The 20,684-nt window shown below is 38.8% G+C and overlaps 1 protein-coding gene across 5 annotated transcripts in view; it reads left to right on the plus strand.

Moving 5' to 3' along the window:
• Nucleotides 1–20,684, plus strand: part of SLC20A2 (solute carrier family 20 member 2) — a 113,140-nt gene that overhangs the window by 23,933 nt on the left and 68,523 nt on the right. Inside the window, exon 1 of one of the 5 annotated variants that reach the window (XM_004606835.2) lies at nucleotides 8,111–8,323. The exons of the other annotated variants lie outside the window; for them this stretch is intronic. The gene's annotated coding sequence lies outside the window, so the exon portion shown is untranslated. Of the gene's footprint in view, nucleotides 1–8,110; nucleotides 8,324–20,684 lie in introns of those variants that run through there. 5 annotated transcript variants of the gene reach the window in all.

A 20,684-nucleotide genomic window follows, 5' to 3' on the forward strand; every position in this document is an offset into this window, starting at 1 on the left:
CCCTGGCCTTTGTGTTTTAGCTGCAGCCTAGTCCCTCTCAGCTATTTTTAATATTACTCCCGCCCCACAGTGTGCCTCAGAACTGTCCAACACATTCTAAAGAACTGTAACTTAAATATGATGTATTCTTCCTGCTTCCTCAGTGTCCAGGTTTAATTCAAGTTAAAGATGATTGTGATCAAGGTTACTAAATGACTTCAGAGAGAGTCTTTGAATGTTTTTTGGGAGATGTATTTGGTTGCTTATTTGCTTTTTGTTTTAATTATTTTCCCTGAACACTGGCCCACCACCACACTCTTCCAAAAAAAAAAAAAAAAAAGATGGGTTATTTAACATTTATACAAAGAACAGTAAGTGTTAATCTGATATTGTGGTTTAGTTGTACATTGCTCAGATACGGTCTGTATGAGCAACTAGAATACCCTTTTTCTAACTGGTTTCTTATTATCTTGTAATCTTATATTTATAATCTTTATAGTGATAAGGACAAGAGTTTTTTGTTCATAATCAAAAAGTTAGAACTTGTTATGCCACCCTTGAACTTACATTCTTTGTTATTTTTAAAATATTTTTTAAAAGACCTTCTTCTGAATTTATCAAGAACTCTTCCATCAGTTTTTAAAGAAAAATGTTCATTTAAAAAAAAAAAACAAAAAACCATGAATCAAAGAGCTACTGGGAAGTGCACCCTCTCCTGGCTGTTGGAGAAACAGACTTGAATGTGAAGAAAAACAAGAAATCGACTCTTACTTTAAAAGTAGTTAACTGTCCATTATTTCATCTCTCTAGTCCATCCTGGGAATATTGTCCACACTTCTCAAAATTGAATCAGGACCTTTGTGAAATAAGAAGTATGATGTTTCTGAGAATGACTTCTAAGAGTATTATAATTACTGGATTGTTACAGTTAGAGCTGAGTTGTTAATCCTTGGTTTGTGACTTATTACTGCTACTTAGAAAAACAGTCATTGGAGCATCTGTTTTAAATGAAGTAGTGACTGCTCAAGAATGCAGTCATGTACATTTATCATTGAAAGACTAAACCGTTCCTTCTTGTTGAAATTAGCCACCCTCTGAATTCTTATAGTCAGGTGAAATTAGAATCTGTTGTGAATGTTTTATCTTTTAACTTGATTTTGAACTGCTTGACTGGAAAGGAGGCATTTCACAGTGCATATTCTTAAGAGCAGTTCACATCCACTCACAGTTTAAAAAAAAGTGAAAAAGTAAATTAATCTCTCAAGTTTTTTGATAAATCAGTACAAAGGATTATATTCTACTACAGTGTGGGTCGTCTACCCTTCAGACAAAATAAATAGATGCTGGGAACTTGAAGGGTGAAAGACAGTAACCATGAGAGCTTGCTGAAATTGTTAATAGTAAAACTGGTGACTTCAACCATTCAAGCTCTTACTCTGCTGCCAGCTTTACCTTGCAAATTTCCTTTCCACCTGAAATATGATCTGGAAAAAGCCCTAAAACCTAGAACCCCAAAGTAGAGTTTTAACTATGGTGCACAGATATTGTTCTTTCATTGCTACTTTTTATAACTAAAATATATACTAAAAAATCCATGCCCAGTACTGTTCTGAGTGGGATATGTTATATACATGAATTCATTTGTAACTATCTTCAGAAGTGGCTTCTTATTCTCATTTTGGAGACGGGCAGAGAATTCTGTGGACTAACTTTCCTAAGGTTGCAAAGCTAGAAAGTAGTGGAGCTAGAGGATAGCCTGTTTGTACAATTGAGCCAAGTTATACCAACTCTTAGCAGAGGGCTAGGTGTTCTTAACTTAGAGTTAGTTGTGAAGTAATGTGAATTGACCTAACAAAAATAAATACTTTGTGCTAGTATACTAATGATTTGGGAAGTTAATTAGATTACCTGATTCTTGGTAGTTTTTAAAAATAACTTTTTTATTTAAAGAACTGTGATTTACAGAATTATTGATCGTTTTAGCCATACAATATTTTGGTATCAGTCCCACCACCAATATCAGTTCCCTCCACCAGTGTTCCCATTACTCCACCCCAAACTTGCCACCTGTTAAAGGCAAATTATGAAGTTCAGTGGTCGAGGCTTAGATTCCATGTTTTCAGTGTTACTGTAATTCTTAGTAGTTGTTCTATAATTGAATGAAGTACACAGAGGTTGTCATTTATGAGTAGCAAGTTAAAACAACTTGTTACTTCAGATTCTAGCCTCCAACAGAGGATCTTCAATAAAGTTTGATTTATGATGAGTAAAAGTACCTTTGCATTATCCATGGGAGAGGTTTTTAATCAAATAAGCATACAGCAGATCTTTAACATAGTTTCATTGGATAGTGTTTTGTTAGAACATTGATGAGATAAAAAGAATCCCAGAAGCATTGATTGAAGACATTATTCTTGAATGTTCTTGTGCTTTGATGTTAAGGAGCTACTGTGTAAGACTACTTGATATTCAGTGTAGCAGAATGTCAAATATCAACAATATTTTTAAAGTATAATATGTTATCTTTAGTTTGATCATCTTAAAGATAGAAGGAACTCAATATTTTATTAATAGATCGATGTAATACAACTACATTTAAAAGTATTTTCAGCATATGACCATTTTAAGACAAATTAGACAGTAACTAGTAAGTTACTAGTAAGATTTTGTCAGTCTATCCTTGAATTACTGTGGCTTTAAATCTGATGGTTTTTCTCCCTGAAAATCTCAAATTACATTGCTTTTGTTTCTTACTTAGATTAATGTGAATATTAATACATAATAAAGGTCCATATTGTTCTTAATTAGCCTGTTACATCATTAGTTACTTGACTCTGGCAACCAGGTCTCACCTATCATTTTCAGTTCTAGCCCCTTCAAGCAGGAAGTTTAGAATTGTTACATCCAGAGAAAGAAAGAACATCCCCAGTTTCACAGTGGAGGAGAACATTTCATTCTGAGTGAAGGCTAATGTTGGGTGCATGAAAACAGGTTTGATCCTTAGAATCTATTACAGTTTTGTTAATATATAAAGACATATTTTAGTAGCTGGAGAGACAAGCATGTTAGTTGGTATGGTGAAGATAGGTAGTAAGGATTATGAGTTCTAAAAATAAGGTAGTCACTGATTCATTTTTAAGGACTTCACTTGGGGCCAGGAGATAAAGTAATTCTGACAGGAGTCTCACAGGTTTGAATCTGTGCCCCAACGACCTTCTGAGCACTGCAGAGTGTGGCCCTGGTGGCCCCTGCATTGTGGACTGGAGCAGTACAGCACCCATGCACAGCACTCGATCACATGGGGCAAGTCAGCTCCTCAGCAGGCTAGCCAGGGCCATTTCAGATGAAAGGACAGGGGGGTCGGCAAACTGCAGCGAGAGAGGACAGCCCCAAAGACCCCGCACTTTTCAAATCTTTGAATGTGAAAGGTATTTGTCTCGTTCTTTTCTATGTCCTTTTGGCATGGCCCAGCTTCAGTTTGAAAAGTGAGAGTGGATTATTGGTCCTGGGAAGCAGGAACCAACTACTCCCAAACAAAATGGGTAATTTCTGTTATGACCCTAGTTCTGATTCATCTATTAGCTAGCAACAAGAGGTGGGAAAGAAAACTTGGGAAGGCTGTCAAAACTACAGAAATCTTCACAGAGTTCACACCTTGGGTTTTGCGAAAATGTTTAATCATTTGCATCCCCTTCCAGCTATTTATTTATTTATTGCAGTTTTGAGCTTTAATCCCTCTTAGTAAATATCCCAAGTTGCCCTGGTGCTGAGACTGCCCGGAGGAGTGTGCCCCCAAGTGCTCATCATGCCAGACCTCCGGCTCGTCCTGTAGGCTTTGCCTCTTGCAGTGCTGGAGAGGAAACTCACCCCGCCTCACCAGGGTGCTCGGGCCTCGCTGCTGGGTGCAGTGCTGTCAGCCCAAGGCCTTGAAACTCCACAGCTCTCTTCCAGGAGGACTTTCTTCCCTGGAGGATGGATGAGGTTCTTTTCAAAATGAAACCTTTGACTGTTTCACATTATTCTCCACTGGGAATGATACTTTTTTTTTTTTGGGTCACACTCAGCGATGCACAGGGGTTATTCCTGACTCTGTACTCAGGAATTACCCCTAGCGGTGCTCAGGGGACCATATGGGAAGCTGGGAATTGAACCCGGGTCGGCCGCGTGCAAGGCAAACACTCTACCCACTGTGCTATCGCTCCAGCCCCAATGATACAATTTTTTTTTTTTTGCCCCTTTTCATTCCTCTTCAAACTTACCATTGATATTATTTGGATCAAATAATTGAACAAAACAGAGACTATACTGCTGGTTCTAGTTATAATTTTCAAATAATTTAGAAAAAAAATGACCTCCCCTGACTTTCCCAAGTTTCCAAAATAAGATTTAGAATTCTGGGGCTGGAGTGATAGCATAGCGGGTAGGGCGTTTGCCTTGCATGCGGCCAAGCCGGGTTCGATTCCCAGCATCCCATAAGGTCCCCTGAGCACCGCCAGGGGTAATTCCTGAGTGCAGAGCCAGGAATAACCCTTGTGCATTGCCGGGTGTGACCCAAAGAGCAAAAAAAAAAAAAAAAAAAAGAAAAGATTTAGAATTCTGAGATGTTTCAGAAATAGTTACACAATAACAACTATCGTTGGGTCCTAGCAGCAGTGCAACTGGTAAGGAAGGTGCTTTTGTCTTGCAGGAGGCTGGCACTGCGTATGGTCCCTCTGGAGCAGCACAAGGAGTGACCACTGAGCGCAGAGTCGGGAGTCAGTCCTGAGCACAGTTGGGTGTGCCTCCCCCCCCCACACACACACACACAAATATGGACAAAATGTTTTTTACATTTTTTTTAAGAAGCATTGTTTAAAACATGAACTGTGCCCTGGAGCTCACAGTCTTCACACTTTGTTTGCCTCTATGGCTGTGGGACACGGCCCGGCTCTTCCTGCTGTGCCCCGAACCAGCATCTTACATGCTTTTCTAACTGAATTTCTTGCTGTGGGAGGAATTTTTTCTTCCTTTTTCATTTTGGTTTGTCCCTTATAGTACTTTCTCCTTTTTAACGTACAGTTTCTCCTCCTTTAGTCTGCTCCAGTTTTCCTTTGATATCCATTTAAAATGATAGTATTTGGGGTTGTTGAGTTAAATAAAATCTGTCATTGAAATTGAAATTAATTTTGCCTGATTACTTTCAATTTCTTAATGTGGCTGATAGAAAGTTGGAATGTATAGATGTAGTTGCTGTGCAGGGCTAGGGCTGGGGAGCCTTTTTTTTTTTTTTTTTTTGCCAAGAGCCATTTGGATACTTAAAACAACATTCATGGATAATACAAAATTATCAACTTAAAAATTATGGTTTATTGGGGCTGGAGAGATAGCACAGCGGGTAGGGCGTTTGCCTTGCACGCAGCCGACCCAGGTTCGATTCCCAGCATCCCATATGGTCCCCTGAGCACCGCCAGGGGTAATTCCTGAGTGCAGAGCCAGGAGTGGCCCCTGTGCATTGCCAGGTGTGACCCAGAAAAACCAAAAAAAAAAAAAATTATGGTTTATTGGAGCCAAAGACATAGTACTGGATTTAAGGTACTTGCTGTGCATGTGGCCAACCCTGCTTCAATCCCCAGCATGCATTGTCCCTCAAATACAAAGCCAGGAGTAGCCCCTTAGCACTTCCTGGTATGGACCAAATACCCAAAAAAGCAGACATAATTTTGATTTACTTAATATAAATTTATGTTGCTCTGAAGAATTCCTAAAATGTACTAAATCTTCTAGGCATTCCCCACACCTGCTTAATATTAAGGTTAATTCATTAACACAAATGCACATTAGTCCAAGTACACAGATTTGGACTTAAGAGCCCATAGATGATCACATTCCAAAATGGTGGAGGCCGGGACCCTTCCTCCAACACCCACCCCACAAAAACTCTTGAGAAGAGTTGAGAAGAAGTTACTTTGTTTTTAAAATGTATATAAATTGTTCTTTCCCCTCTTAGGTTTGCCTGTAACAAGATTACAGTTAAATTGTACTGATGAATTGGGAGATGGCAGAATGACTAATGTAAACTGGAGGATACACTGTTTTATTTTGAAAGTTTCTTGGGTTATTGCATTTTGGAGTAGGTGTGGCCATCAAGAGTGAAATCCTTTTCAACATTTTTGATATGAGGAATTAGAAAACTGCTCAGAATCCTCTGCCTTTAGTATTGTGGATGTAGGATTCAACTTTAGTACAAAATCTCAAGCATTAACACATTCAGTTCGCTTCTTTTTTATGATTTAGCAAAGAAATGTTTTCACATAGAAACTCTTCTATTCTACTATGATAGGATAAGGAAAATTGTGTACAAAATAGCCTCACAGTGTTCTCTTTCTGCATTAAGAATTCCAGAGTAGAACCGAGAAATAGTACAGCCGTCAAGTGCTTGCTTTGCAGAAGGCCAGCCATGGTTTTGATCCCTGTCTCGACACGGCATCCCCCAAGCACTACCAACTGATCCCTGAGCAGGGCTTAGAGTAAGCCCTGAGCACCACGGGTATGACCAAGTAACAAAAGAATAAACTTACTGAGGATCGTTGAGAATATTCATGTTACTTAGAAGTCAGCCATCTTTAAGAAGTGTCACTTCTTTACTTTAGGCACAAGTTGAGCGTGCCTACCTCTAGTGAGTTGGGGGTGGGGTGGGGTGGGTATGAGTGCACATCAGCTGCAGTTCCCTGGGGTAGAGCAGGTGCATGCTACATCTGCCAAAGCTTGCTTGGACATTGGAGGTGGAATCCCAAACCAGCAGCTAACAATTTGGGTAACCAAACAGGAGGGGGGATTGTGCTAGTGGTGACCAGCTCATACCAGTGAAAATCAATCTGTTTACCACTTTGGTTTGCCATGCACAGGTGGACTGTGCTCCCTGAGGACATGGGTATGTCATAAGAACCAGGATCTGTGTCATAAAAACCTTCAGGAAGCTCAGACCTGAGATTTGGGTAAAATCAATTTGAGTAAAATCAATTTCTTGAAGTCTAAACTGACATTATGACATTTTTTAATTGGAAAAAAACAAATGGCTCTGAAAAGCTGTGTAGGTGATCACTACATGGTTCACATGGAGGGCGTGGAACAGAGGTAGGCAAGGCAGGAACTAAGAAGCCTGTGGTTTTTTTCAGAGAGGCCTTTGACAAGTCAGTGAATTTCTGTTTACTCATTTTTAAAAAGAAATCAGGAAATCACAACTGCCAGAGGTGTTTGGAGATTTGATTGATGTTTGTAATATTCTTCAGTCTCTTTTATGAAAGGAAGTATTCAATAATAAGTCAGGTATGTCATCAGAATTGAAATATCTAAAAGTGGTCTTGCATAAATACTAAGCAGTTTGTCTTTATATAAGTTATACATGCTAAGGGAGTTATATTAAAGGAAGTTTCGTGTTATAAATTTCTTTTAAAGTAGCTATATACTTGGGGTCTCTAACTTGAGTCCACCGTGCTTAATCCGTCTCTCTAGGTCAGTCACCTGTAGGGGACAGTTTAGCAGTTCTAGCCAGGCAGTTGAATGTACTTCAAAATGCTGTTTGCCAGGATGATGCCTTATGCAAATATTTGAGATATTTGTTCACAGTTGTAATTTATTAGTGAACCTGTGTCCTCACAGCAGCTCCTTGGGAGGTGTAACTGAAGCCAAAAAAGCAAATAAATGGAATTAGTTTATTATGGGGGGTGGGGGAAAGATAGGGAGCCTTTTTCTTTAAAAGTACATGTTGATAGACCTACTGCTCTGTGTTGGATGTTGTTTTATGTCAATAGCCCCACTTGTAATACCCTGTTCAAATCATCTGAGAGTCTGCCTTTTTCCTTTGCTTTCCCTCTGAAAAGCATACAGTACTGCCACCTTGTTGCCAGATTTTTCAGTCTGGATTTGAATGTGCTTAAAAATCAAGGGAACGCCTGTTGTGAAAAAGAGCTTACTCTTTGTCTGTACTTGCGAAAACAACTTAAAAGAAGTTAGTATTATTGGCCCGAATTCAATAATTAGCATAATCGTGATGCTATGTATTGTTCCCCAGAGCACGCCCCCTGGCCAAATTTCCCATTAAGAGGACACCAATGTTGTCCTAGTGAATAAATCCCAGCACACATGATGCAAATCAGCGAGTTCCTGCCTGTGCTCGGGCGCAGTTAATTTTAGCCGGGGGTTTGTTCTATGAGTTGTAAAACTGTTTACCCAAGTAGAAGTTAGCTGAAATGTGACTTCTCGGCCTGGTGTGATAGGATAACTATTTTAGACTGCAGATTGTATTTATGATCGGGAGAGCAGTCTCAAGAAGAATTGCAGTTCAGAATCTCTTTTGAAAGTATTTGTAAGTACTGGGTGAAATTTCAAGATTTCTCTTTGTTCTTTTTTCCTTAAATATTCCTATTGTTGCTGTCACAGTAACTTTTAATCTGTGGATTCTCAGAATTGGTGGCAAAAGATTTTTTTATTAAATATATCTGATCTACTGCAAGAATCTGCCTTATTGAAGTTTCCCAGCAGAAAGAGTTTGATTCTTATTTTTATCTCATCAAAAGTAATCTGTAAATAGTTATTTTATGTGTTAAAATACTGGATATGGAGAAATGATTATATCACAGAGCTTTATTTCTGTGGTAACCTCTTAGGGAAAAATGTGGATTCCTGTTTTATTTACTCTGAGCTACAGGTTTATGCTGCAGAAATAAAGGGGGTGTCAAATGTAATTTTGTAAAATGCATAAATGAATAGATTTTATTTCTTAAAGAGAATTTTGTGCTTAAAATAGATCCTATATATTGCTAAAAAGAAGTACTCTAAAAACAAATTTAAGAGGAAGGTTGAAGAAAGTAATTGAAAGAAACATCCCTGTAAGTTAGCCAAAGGCCTTGACACTCTAATCTCAGTTGCTCTAAATTAAGCAAATCATTGTCTACTTACATTTGGAGACAGATCGTGACATAGAATATTTTAAATTAAATTTGAATCACCTCACTTAATTTGAAGCATATTTTAATTCAAAGTGTAATGGCTTCATACCAGACAGCTTGCTTATAACACAGACCAAGCAGGAATTTCTTTATTACTTAACAGGTAAATTATATTCCTTCTAAAAATTTTTTTAATGGAGCAGTTTTAATAGATACGATAGTAACTGCTTACCAGGCAGGCGTCCATGTCTCTGTCATCTTTGTGCAGGAGGGAGGTATGCCCTGAAATGCCTTTTTCTATTTTTGAAAAGCTTTATTAATGACTTCTTTATTATTATGTATTGTCTGATTTAAAATCCAAATGACCTAAAGTGTTAACAATGAAAGGAAATGTTTCAGTGGTGCATTTAGTTGGAAAAGAATGTAAGAAGGGAAAATAGAAGTGAATTCTTGGAGTATTTATAGAAAGAAACATCTTTAAAACCTAAAGTTTTGAGCAGAAAATAGCAGGTCAGATTAATTGTAACAGAACTGTCTTTAATGTCCTCTTCAGCAGTACAATGGACTTTGTTCTGTATGCTTCTTAGTACTTCTATCCAAAGGAATTAATGTACTTATTTTTGCTTTTGACTGTTAACAAGGAACCATCAGGATTTTAGTGTAGTGTTTTTAAAAGTATGCTAGTGTTGGTGATGGATATTAGATAGTTTTCAGAATAGTTTTCAAATAAATATTGTTTATTCAATTAATTATAATTATTCCAGAAAAAAATAAAAAAGCTTTTTTGTCTTTATTTATGAGGAGTTTCCATAGGTGTTTTTATTACTAGGAAGCATGTGTGTTTTTTAGGAGGAGTCCCTAAGATGCTTATAAACTCTCAGGGTGTTTTATGTGCTGTGAGAGCATGTGGCGGTGAAGGGGAGATGCTTTCAGTTATCAAGTGGCAGTATGGGAATTTCTGCTGATTGCTGTGCCTGCCATTCTTTTCACTTGTCCTATGAGCCTCAGGAAGAGATACTGGTTATGATTTCCTTGTGAGGAGAGGCTCCGTTTGGTGAGTTCTCGCCTTGGTTGTGACAAATCACTATGAGCTCAGCTTAGAATCTAAATGTGGGGCGGGATGCTGAGGCCAGCCGGCAGCCCTGTGGTCTGGGGGACTATGCAGGACCTCTGGCTGAGGTAACTTCTGCATATCTGAACCCTAGTCTTCTTTAAGCTCTTTTCACTGGCAGCCTACCAGCCAGTCCTGGTCCTTGTTTCCTTTTAAAATAGTCCTAGACACGGGCTCTGATGAAGCAGCGCTTGGTTTCAGTAGATTTCTTTGCTGTGATTTTCTTGTTTTATGGATGCAGAGGAGACTCTGGGTCTTTCTTTTAGCAGGCCAGTCATCTACAGAGTCATTTTTCAGTTTGGAGCCAGAATGCAGGGGCTCAGTGACCACATCTTTAGGATGGTCCTTTTCAGAAGAAAGTCTTTTCATAATTGCTTTAGATTGAGTTTGAACAATTTTATCTAAAGTGGCAGGAGTAGTAAGCAGAGGAAAGCTTCAGCCTCGCAACTTGCACACAAGTCCCCAGCAGTGAGAGATCTGAGCCTGTGGGAAGGCTGATTTCTCTTGGACATACTGGCCTGCTGTTAGAATTCAGCTGGTTTTATACTCCCCAGAATACATACAATGCACAAAGAAAGCATAGTTCCTACTCTCAAAGTACTCACATGCTAAAATTACCCAGAGACCGGCCCCCACATGCACATTAAGTCAACTGGCTAAAGGAAGAGGAGAATGAAAGGAAAACAGGGTGGAGTGGGGTGGGTAGTAGGTAGCTCTCGGCTTAGCTTTCTGTTCCTCTGGGCTGCTGCCAAGTAGTATTAGGCCAGACATGGGGCTCTTGGGGAAGAGATGGGGCTGGGTGAGAAACCAGCTCTGGAGCTTCTTCCACCTTGCTAGTTCTCCATCAGAATCCCCTCCCAGAGGAAGAGCTCATAGTCCTGTCATCCATGTCTGAACTGTTAGAGCTAGAGAAAGGAGATGTGCTTGATACAAAGCCTGTACGTGACGGGGACTCTTTCTTCATATGATAGAAATTTGAAATGGGGTTTCAGACTTTGGCTCTCCTCCTTAAGCAGATTTGCCATTTAACAAGTTAGCTAACCTTACGCTGGTTTGGGATGTTGCGTCAACTGTTAAATTAGAGAACTTCTTTGAGCTTCTCAGAAGACTGGTATTATGACAGCATTACTGTAACTCATAAAGAACGACAGCACAGAAGAAAATGAATCAGAAAGAGCTAATAAGGCAAACTCAGGTATTAGCAGTGAATAAAGAGGAGTATACTGTATGAATCTGTGAGTCACTTTTCTCTTTATACTCCGCTTTAGCCAGTCTCTGACTCAGGTTCTATATCTAGTTTGTGGCTCTCCTACTAAGTTTTGGAGCGGGCTCAGCAGAGAACCTCAAAAGATAATTAAAGGGTTGAAAACTGATACCTATAATAAGACATTAAGGAAGTTCTATTATTTTAGTTGGAGGGAAGAAAATGACCAAAGAACTGAATAGTTATTCAAGTATATGTATGTTTCAGTATCAAAGAATGACAACCAACTATTAACTGTTTCCATTGTGAATATAAGGGTTATGTTTCAGCCATCGTCAGTGCAGACTCTGAGTCTCAGCGTCAGTAGCAGCCGTCCATGATCTATTGCTTCAGAAACTGGTGGGCCCAGCAGTCATCCTCATCCCCGTGGCTCCAGTGCATACTAAAGCATAGATCTACTCAATATCAACTTGAGCAGTGTTATGAACTGGGGGATTTGGGTACTGAAAAATGTACATTTCTTTTCCTAATGTTATCTAAAATCTAGTGTTTTACTATTTTCTCTGAAATCAGGAGATAAATGACCTCTCAAAGTCCCTTCTAAGCTCTGACTTTGCTCTGGTTTTCTTTTTTGTCACTGGGAGATTAATAATTAGCCATGAAAATTTTGCAATTACTTTTCTGAACTAAATGGTGGAGACAGCGCACATTTCAAATAAGGATCAGATGAGATTTGATAGTCATACTGTGTTATCACATTGTCTCTAGATTAATTACCACATGTTATTAAAGAGATTCCCTCCTTTGTGTAACTTTTCCACAAGTACCTGAAGTGAAGTTTGGGCAGAGGTCAAAATGAGGGCCCTTTCATGTTTGCCCATGATCCTTAGAGGTTGCAGGCTGCTGGCCAGATTGATTAGTGTGAACATCTGACTAGCTGATCCCTTCAGGAAGTCCTTTTCAGAAGTCTGGGTGATTGCAGGGAAAGTGTGACTCTACCCATTTCCCAACTTTGTCTCATCCACTGGAGGAGCAGTGGGGAGTGGCTCGTGAATGCTTTCTGACCCCTGCCCTGAGACTCTGCACCTGACACCCAAAGTAGGGGACAAAGCGGGAGGCCCCAAAGAGAGTACAGCACAGGGAGTGCTTGAAAACTGTTGGGTCTCTGCTTTTGTGGGGGATGGGGACCTATTTCTTTGGGGTTTTATTTTTGGTGGGGAGGGTGTTAGTTGGGCCACAACCCGTGGTGCTCAGGGTTTACTCCCAGTTCTGCCCTCAAGGGTAACTCCTGGCAGGACTGTGGGACTGTATGGGATGCTGGGTATTGAACCTGGGTCAACCAAATGCAAGCCAAGAAACCTACCCAGTGTACTACCCTCCACTCCAATATGAGCAGCTTCACCAGAGACATTGTTATATTTGCAGCACATCGCAGGCACTTGATACAAAGCAGGGACTAATTATTCAGTGCTCTGTCCTCTGCCATGTCATTAGTCACTTGGTGTTAGGAATTGGTAATTCTCATCCTTCCCAAGGTAGTACCTTCTGAGTCCCTCTACCCCTTGCTTCACTCTTTTGCACATATTTTGCACATATCAGTAAATTTAGTTATGCTTTTTACTTTATCTATATGTTTCCTTTGTACTTTTGTGTGACAGAATTTATCTTGGGTTGAAAACACGAGTTGCTAAGATTGTGTCTGTTTGTTATACTTTGCATAGCATAGTACAATGATGGCTTTTTGTGATCCTAAGGAAGAATTAGGATCTTTATGAACCTAAGGGTTCTCTGAGGACATGCTTGCCTGAGCTGCTGAACCAGAGTGACACACTGTATCTCTGGAGAAAACCCTCCCTATCTAGGCACTGTGGCAGATAGTCTAGCAGTTAAAAAAGGGATGGGAAGAATGCTGTTGTTAATTACACATTTACAGGACATTAAACATTCCTTGAAGTGAGAAAAGACAAATGAGGGCAGTCAGGCTCAAATTGTAATGGGAGTTGGAGGGACAAAGGTAGCAAGTGTATGCACTGAGGGCCATAGTCTCAGGAGCCTGTCACGTTAGAGAGGAGTGTGCCATCTGTGTGTTCCAGGGTGCAGGAGGCCCAGTGATGTGGTAGTTGCACACTGAGAAAATATGTCTCTGGAGCTGGAGTGACAGCACAGTGGGGAGGGCATTTGCCTTGCACATGACCGACCTGGGTTCGATTCCCAGCATCCCACATGATCCCCCAAGCACCACCAGTAGTAATTCCTGAGTACAGAGCCAGGAACCCTGAGCATAGCTGCCTGTGACCCAAAAAAGAGAAAGAAAGAAAGAAAGAAAAGAAAGAAAGAAAGAAAGAAAGAAAGAAAGAAAGAAAGAAAGAAAGAAAGAAAGAAAGAGAGAGAAAGAAAAATATGTCTCACCAGTCCAGAGGGCAGAGATTTGATTTTTAACGCACTAAAGTATTTTATGACATAAAATATTATCTTTTTAAAGTCACAAGCTCTCAAGAGCTATACATCAAATTGTGAAAATTCCTAATTGATTGTGTTCTTGATAATTTCAAGCAGAAGGCTATCTTCATGTCTATATAAAGAAGAATTAAAAATAGTAATTCTTTCCTGGCATTTAACCCTGGCAAAAATAATAGTGTTTATAACATCAATCTTATGTTTCAGCCACATATGTCATTAAAAATGAGAGTAGTTTATAGTTTTGGATAAAATATATTTTCTTATATTTTGGTTAGTCAGAAATAAATAAACATGAAGAGAAAGGAGGGGGACTCCTTTATTATTAGAGTGCATAAGAATTACTGATTAATATCCCCATAAATAACAATATGATGCTGGTTGAATTTATGTTAGGGCCTTGGGTTGTAGGTTGGTGGCAGAGCCCATGTTTTGCTTGTGTGGATGAGGCCTTGGGTTCAATCCTCAACACACACATACAAAAAAAATTTATGGTGGTCAGACTTTCAACACTATGCATTAAAAAAAACCATCTATGGAAAGTGCAGTTGATTCTACAGAGCAGAGCTAAGAGTTTTCAAAACCCAGCTGAAGGATCCCACTCCCAAGGCCATCCTCCAGTTGGGCCCTTTCTGAGGATTCTAGCCTCCTGGGCCTAATGATTCCCTGCTGGGACCCAGAGGCACTGGTGACACCTGTGTCCTCACCTGTGCGGTTTGCACCGTAATTCCTGAGCTGTCCTCCATCTTGGTTCCTGTAAGCCACTTCTGGAAGCTGGCAGCCATCTTTCAGGGGCCACACCCAGGGCCGGGGTGGGGACCCGGCACCAAGGCCTCACGCTCTATTGAAGCCCATCGCAGGGCCCTTTATTTCCTTCCTTAAAAGGGATGCCACATGCTGCATCCATGTGCCTGGAACCAGACTGTTGTTTGCCAGGTGTAAGCAGTTGATGTCTGCAACATGACTAATAACATATTTTTCCACCTTCTTTTTCATTTCCCAAGTTTTTTTTTTCCTGAAGTAAGCATGTGTAACTTGTGTAATAATGAGCTTAAAAAAAAACTTACTCATTTTGGGGGCTGGAGAGATAGTACAGCAGGTATATCTCTTGCTTTCCACATAGCTGACCTGGGTTCAATCCCCAGTATCCCTTATAGTCCCCTGAGCACCACCAGGAGTAATTCCTGAGTGCAGAGCCAGGAGTAACCCCTGGATATTGCCAGGTGTTACCAAAAACAAAACAAAACAAAATAATTTTTTTTTTCATTTTGTGGGTACTGGACTGGAGCAATAGCACAGCAGGTAGGGTGTTTGCCTTGCACAAGGCTGACCCGGGTTCAATTCCTCTGGTCCTCTTGGATAGCCCGGCAAGCTACCGAGAGTATCCTGCCCGCACGGCAGAGTCTGGCAAGCTACCCGTGGCATATTCGATATGCCAAAAACAGTAACAACAAGTCTCACAATGGAGACGTTACTGGTGCCTACTCGAGCAAATCGATGAACAATGGGACGACAGTGCCACAGTGCTACTTGTCTATATTTATTAAAATTTTGCATGGGCATATGTTTACAATGGAAATTTTGGGCTTTGTTTTTAACACAGAGCCTGGAGACCTTATTTCTTAGGAAAAGGCCCACACAAATTTATTTGTAGCAGTTGTTATTTGCTAATTCTGTGATAGGGACAGTATTCAGCAGGGGTCTGCTTTTACTGTTGGTCTGGATGTTCAGTCAACTGTAGTCTGACCTCAGATTGACCAGGTTTTTAGATAGTGATTTAGAAAACAAAGAAGGGAGAGAAAATCAGTATATTTTAGGTCATGAACTTTTGTGTTATTATCCACATAAGTTTATTTATTGTAAGACCATCATTAGAGATCTTAAATTTGGGGTCATGAAGGGAATTATGTGTTAGAGACCTCAAATAATATCTTGAGTGACAGTGAGGAGGGCTGATGGAAAGAACAAGTGAGCTGGCGAGTATTTCCAGAGCACTTATCTTTGTAGTATCAGTGTGTCTCACTAGTTTTTTCTAAAGGTGACAGCACTTTAAGAGAATATTGCTCCCTCAATGATTACTGCCAAATGGTGCTAGAATGTCCTTGTGACCTTAATCAGAAGGTTATTTTGGGTAACTGTTTTGGTATTGGTGGCAGTTGATTTACAAAAATCTTGAGCAAGAACAGTAGGTCTCCTTTTCTGCCCACTTTGTGTGGTGACACAGGAGGATAAGTACTTGGGATGGTTATTTTAAAAGGTCTGTCTTTGAAGTATGTTCCTAAGCCTGACTTAAAGTGAGTATTTACTTGGGAAACAGGTTCAGATTAAGACTGAATAAAATCCACTTTCAACAGGATTGGTACATTAAACTCAATTTACACTGAAGTTAATTTCTTGCCAGTCTCAGTGAGTACATATTTTCGCTTTGTCTGCTTCAGTTCCTTTGTTTCTCAAAAAAGATGCTTTTGGGAATAGTTGAAACTAAGAAACCTGATTTTTCAGTTTTTCTTAGTAACATCTTTTTATTCTAAAATCAAGGCTCTTTTTTTCATCTCCTTTCTTTACCATCTTGTCCCTTTCTCCTATGAAGTTATGATAGGAATAATTCAGTAATTTCTCTGCTCTATTGCACTACTACACACAGTGTGAACACTGATGTATGAAGCACCACAAAGCATATCAAAGAGGAATAAATCTTAATTGAAAGATTTGGAACTGTTTTTCTTTTTTTCTTTTTTTTTCTTTTTGGTCATTTGTTTCATATTTACTCTAACAACAATTAAAAGCAAAATAAGAAAATATGTGTATATTCAACATTTGAAGTGGTTGGTAGTTGAAGTAAGTTCATATTTTATTATAAATATTTTTTATAGTGATTGGTTTAGATTGTCATGGAATCAGGGTGGTGAGTAGAGCAGAATATTGTCACTCTTTTGCCTGGTTTTGCCTTTTTTCTTTCAACTTGTTTGGAGTCTCTCTGATCTTCATGTCACAATGTCTTCAGGCTTCTAGGAGACTTGTTAGTAGCAGGTAAACCCAGAAGTCCTTACACGTGAAGAAAAATTACTTGGAGTTTAATTTAGAAGGAATTTCTTTTGATCAAGTAATATAAAGGGCTCAAAATTATCATACTGTTCAGTATCAAAATAATGTTTATGTTGGTTCTGGAGTGATAGCACAGCGGGTAGGGTGTTTACCTTGCACGCGGCTGACCCGGGTTCAATTCCCAGCATCCCATATGGTCCTCTGAGCATGGTCAGAGGTAATTCCTGAGTGCAGAGCCAGGAGTGACCCCAGAGCATCGCTGGGTGTGACCCAAAAAGCAAAATAATAATAATAATAATATCTTTATTTTATTGATTCTGAGCGTTCTCTTCAGTGAGCAGATCTTTCATAGGAAAAGTCTTCTTTTCTATTTTCCCATTAAATAATAGGTAGTGAATTTCAAAACTTAAATGATCAATTGAGTCCTGTGTAAGAGCAGTAGGCAATTTCTGGTTGCTGAAAAGAATTGTGTCTAGTAAAATTAACTCTCTCTAGTGATATATGTAGTTTTGTGATATTTACACATACACAGGGTTTCATGACCACCCACAGAGGCAGAGTTTATAACAGCTCCTGCTCCTCTGAGAAACCACCTGTGTTCACATCTTTCTTCTATCTCTGAACTACGCAAATGATTTCTAAGCCATACATATTTTCATGACAGAGAATGAAAATCTTACTACAGGAGCTTAAGCACAACTTTTGGCCAATCCTTTGTAAGCCTGACTAAAATATACAAAGGAGGAAAACCTCTGTGTACTTTAAGCATTTGTACCTTAGAGGAGAAAAACTTCAGAATCAGTACAACCAAGTAAATTTAACAAACCACTAAGGGGTAACCATGTCAGTAATCAGAGTTACTATAATATTCTCAAAAATGTTTATTTTTCAACAAATAACTGTGAGGTATGTGAGGAAACTGGAAAGGGGGAGAGGGTGACACGGGAGAAATAAAGCATACAATGGAGACTGCTTCCGAGGAGCCTCCCTCTGTACACTGAGCTTAGCTGATAAAGAGTTAGAAACAGCTCTTATAAATTATATTCAAAACCTGAAGAAAACCTGTTCTTAAAGCATCCAAGAAAAGTATGGTGGTAGTGATTAATCAAATAGATGCTATCTCTAAAAGGAAATGACAATAAAAATGCAGTACCACATGCAAATATGATATCAAAAGGAAAGCAATAAAAATACATACATTGGATTACATAAAAATTAAAAACCTCTTTGCATCAAAGAATTTAATGTTGTGAAAAAGCAACCTACATCATGGAAGAAAACATCTGCAAATCACATGTTTGTTAAGGAGCTGGTATCCAAAATATAGGTAAAGAACTACAGCTCATTAGAAATCACATGATCTGGCTTTAAAATGGATAAAGGCCTTAAAATACGTTTCTTTGAAGAAGATTTTCAGATGATTGATAAAAACACGAAAATATTCTATCACTAGTCATTGTGGAAATGCAGGTCAAATCATAATAACTGATAATCTCACACCATTAGAATTGCTTCTATAAAAGTAAGAATAGAAAATACCAATGTTGACTAGGATATAGAGAAATTGTAACTCTTCTGCCTTATTGGTGAAGTGTAAATGGCGCAGCTTCTATGCAAGATAGTATGATATTTCCTCAAAGAACAAAACATAACTGGCTCGGCAAGTCCACTTTCTGGATATGTACCCAAAGGTATCAAAAGCAGGGATTCAGAGTTATTTGTATACATAAATTCATGATAGATAAAAGATATAAGCAGCCCATTGATGGTTGAGTAAACAAAATGTGCTATAAAAGATGATATAAATGAGCTTTGAAGACATTTGCTAAATTAAATTCGCTTGTCACAGACAAATACTGTGACTTTTATTCATGAAACATACTTAAAGTAGTAAAATTCATAAAATGATGAATGTTGAGGAAAGGAAAATTGGAAGTTACTATTCAATAAATACAGATTTTGGTTTTATGAATTAAATAGTATTCTGTAGGTGGGTGATGGTGATGTTTGTGTGACAGAACAAACATTGGTGCTACTGGGCTGTGCAAGTGAAAGTGACTGAATGGTGACAGCTGGACGATGATACAACGGGTAGGAACTTGCCTCGAACATCCCCTGGTTCCGCAAGGGAAGATTTCTGGGCACAGACCTAAGAGCAAACCCTTAGACTGCTGGTTGTGGACCAACACCAAAATATATGTATATATATATGTATATATATAAAATCAAATGGTAAATTCATGTTATATTTTATCACAATTAAAAACAAAAAGAATGGAAATGCTGAAGTTGATGATATAATAACTAAAATGAAAAACTCCTCAGAGGTCTTCAATATTAAATTTGAGTTGTCAGAAAGAATTAGTGAGCCTGAAGACATTGCAAATGACTATGCAATCAAAAAAACAAAGACAATTTTTAAATGAAAAAAAAAATGAACAGAACTGGGGAAAAAAATAGAATACCACTGAATGTCACTGTGGAATACCATAAATAGAAGAGAAAAAGAGGCAGAAAAATAAGTGATGGCTGATAGTTTCCCAAAATTTATTTTTTAAAAATATTTCATTCGTAAAATGCCTAATGAATAAACACAAAATGAACCACAACTAGATACATTATGGTCGAAATTTTGAAAGACAGAAAATCTAGAAAATAGTTTAAGGAAAGTGACTCATAAAATACAAGATTTGCTTCTGACTTAGTAGAAACAGTAGAGGGCAGGGGCCAGAGAGATTGTATGGCGGGAAGGGTGCTTGCCTTACATGAGGCTGACCTGGTCTCAATTCCCGGCATCCCATATGGTCTCCCCACCACCAGCCCACCAGGAGTGATTTCTGAATACAAAGAAAGGCATAACTTCTGAGCACTTCTGTGTATGCCCTCCCCACAAAAATAAATTCAAGTTGGAAACAGTCACTGTCACTGTCATCCCATTGCTCATCAATTTGCTCGAGCGGGCACCAGTAACATCTCCATTGTGAGACTTGTTGTTACTGTTTTGGGCATATCAAATATGCCACGGCCAGCTTGCCAGGCTCTGCTGTGCGGGCGAGATATTCTCAGTAGCTTGCTGACAGTTTAGGTGAGGAAAAATCTCCAAGTCACAATAAAGAGAAACAAATGTGAGGTTTTCGAAGGGCAGGGTAATGTGTAGACAAGTGTGAAAGGCACTGTGTTTCAAAGTGGGAAACAGTGGAATACAGAAAACAGTAAGACGCACATTAAAAGTGCTAGAAGGATCCTATATACTACAAACTAGCTTTCAAAAATGGAGACAAAACACATTACCAAGTAAAAAACTAACTACTGAGAACTCCTGGGTAACAGCCTTGCTTTATCAAAAAAAAGAAAATGTTCATTAGACTGAAGAAGTGACACTTGACAGTAAGTTTAATGTTCATATATGTGCACACATAGGTGAGTGCAAGTAAAGGTAATGGTATACAATTATAATCACTTATTTTTCTTGTCTTTATTGACTTCAGACTACTGAAGAACAGCTTATATCTTGTTGGTTTCTAGTTTATTGTGAGAAAGCTCCTCATGTTCACATTACAGTATCCTCCCTGATAAGTTTCTGAGAGGAAAAAATGTAGATGGACTTGCCCAAGAAGGGTTATCTAGTCATGCATATGGAATTAAGTGTCAGGAGCACTCTGAGAATTTAGAAATAATTCTCAGTAAACATCATATATTTTTAACTTCTTTTTCCATAGTCTTTGGAGTTGTTATCAATCAAATGCTTATGGTTTCTTAGTAAAAATTTTGCATTTCAGTGGGATTTATGAAAATTTGCTAAATTTTTACCTGACTTGCGAATTGAATGAATAGTTTTGTGAACTTACTGCCTTTCTTAGACTGTTTTTACTCCTGAATTATCATTAATGATAAAATTGAATCACATTTGCTTTTCTACATTGCAAAGAGGAAAAGCTGCACTAAATCAGTTTAATGATCT

This window comes from Sorex araneus, chromosome 1, assembly GCF_027595985.1.
Source record: "Sorex araneus isolate mSorAra2 chromosome 1, mSorAra2.pri, whole genome shotgun sequence".
Classification (NCBI taxonomy): domain Eukaryota; kingdom Metazoa; phylum Chordata; class Mammalia; order Eulipotyphla; family Soricidae; genus Sorex; species Sorex araneus.